Here is a 2,440-nt window from a genome sequence, read left to right on the forward strand (position 1 = left end):
GCTTCCACCCAAGGACTCCATTTTAGCTCTCCCAACCACTATAAGTATCCATCTCCTCAGAGGCATTGAGGTAACTTTTTCTACACACTCTCTACTTGATGCTAGATTTCTGAAACACTGTCAAGAACCCTATGTACATAGTTTCCTCTAATCGAGCCTCTCTCCTAGATATTCACTAACAAATATCAACTCCCCACACCTAGCATAGAATTCAGACCAATGTTGAGCATTAGAGCGCACGTCAGAGGCACTGCCTCTATGCCCCTCTAAGCTTACTTTCAATTCTTCTTACTCCTTGACCGCAACGAACGAAGAACGCCTTTGAGCTAGATTAGCGACACTCGTAACTTTCGAGTATCCCACGGGTCTGGTCACTTGACCTGCCCTTGGGTCAAACCACCGAAATCATTAAATAGTTGTTCAATTTTCAGCGACAAAGAAGGAGGGGTCTTCCTGACTCAAACAGCCCGAAATCTCTTACAGTCATCTTGAAAAAAGATGAGCAATCAATAACCCGCATGGTTTGAGGATGTTAGGACCCCCAACAACGCAGTGGGAGACTCAAAATATTTCTTGCGCTGCTGGGCGCATGGCGATGAAAAGTCGCTCCCCGAAGAGAGCTCGACTCGTTCGCCATCTCCATCCCCAGATAATCGAGACGCCCGCATTAAGGAGATGGATGACGATATTCGGCGACTAAAGGCAACGAAAGCAAGGTCCGTAGCCATTTGACTGCAAAATAACATATTCACTCTAATGGAATCTCTTATAGAGAACCCAAAAACCTCAACGAGGAAGGTCGTGATGACAATCCTGAATGAGAATGCCTTGAAGATTCCGAGGATATTGAGACTTCTCTCACAAAGGACGGGGGACTCTCCTCCGTGAATGAAGCCAATCCATGAAATCTTCTGCCTGAGACGAGAAACGCACCTATCACTTCCCAAGGAGAAAACTCCCAACCTTCAGCCCATGACAAACTTGTTCAAAGGGAAACGTTGTGGAAAGCTAGGTACGCGAAGAGCGAGACATTCTAACAAAGCTCGCGCCTTCGTGCTACGAACTAATATCTTAGGGATCGCATCACCGCCCAGCGCATTGCGCGTGGCGAAGACCAAAGAGAACGAGTGAGTTCTCTATCTACACTCCCCCTGTGGCTCCTACTAGCGAGAATCGCTGCACAGATCAAGGCTCAAACGAAAGACGAGACTCTTCCCGAGAAAGGGGTTCACTAGTACAAAATATAGCATCAGATGCGACTTTTTTCGCACCTAAAAGTGCAAAAGTCGCACTTGATGAAACTTTCAGGTGCGACTTTAGATGCGACAAAGTCGCATCTGAAAGTCCGCACCTGATGATTTTATGTGCGACTTTCCACACCTGAAAGTCATCACTATCAGGTGCGACATTTTAGGTGCGACTTCTCGCACCAAAAGTCGCACCTAAATTTAATCCAAAATAATATATTAAGGCGGGATATATAGTATCGGATGCGACTAGTCGCATCTGATACTCATTCCCGCCTAATATTTTGGCGGGATATAGTACAATCAGATGCGAGTCGCATCTGATTATCTTTAGCTGTTTTTTTTTAAATGCTGATTCTAATAGAATCACCATATAAAAAATTCTATTAGAATCAATATTTTTTTGTTAAATTAATTAAATAATTTTAATAATAATTATTATATAATATTAATTAGAATAATTATTATATATATGTTGATTCATATAATAATGAATAATTTAATAGAAATTCTAATATTAAATTCCTAAAATTTGATAATTACGTTTAATAAATTAAAAAAATTACAACTTATTCATTTTGTTTCTTTTTTTCACTCGGAGGATTCCAATTCTTGAATGCACGACCTCCTCTTCCGCCAGATCTTCCTCGTGCGCCTTGGCGTCCTGGTGCGCTGCCGCTCGAACGATGCCGCTGAAATTCTACCGAATCTGGCGTCTGAGCATTCGGCATTGAAGCTGGTGGCGGCGTCTGAGCATTCGGCATTGAAGCGGATGGCGGCGTCTGAACATTCGGCATTGAAGCTGATGGCGGCGTCGTCCCAGGGTGCAGCATCGCGGGGGATGTCTGCATGGGAGACGGATGCTGCTGTGTGTACGCAAAGAACTGTCGCTGAAAGGCCTCCATCTGAGCTCGTTGCTCACGCCTCATCTCTTCCATTGCGACCTGTTGTGCGGCCAACGCTGCTTGTAGCTCGCTAACCACTGGATCTGGAACGCGCCTCGATGACGAACCTGATGACGAGCTCTCGTCCTGAGCCTGAGCTAAGAGATACGAGGATCTCGGGATCGAGGGACCTATCCCGACATACCAATCTTGACGTTGCCCGAGAACAGTATCCATCGCGTACTGCTCCGCCTGGTCTATGTCAAACGTTTGGCCTGACTCCGCTGCTTGTCGCTGAATATCCTCGAC

The sequence above is a fragment of the Urtica dioica genome, chromosome 7 (genome assembly GCF_054948205.1).
Source record: "Urtica dioica subsp. dioica isolate 48M chromosome 7, U.dioica_male_clone48M_v1_H2, whole genome shotgun sequence".
Lineage (NCBI taxonomy): Eukaryota > Viridiplantae > Streptophyta > Magnoliopsida > Rosales > Urticaceae > Urtica > Urtica dioica.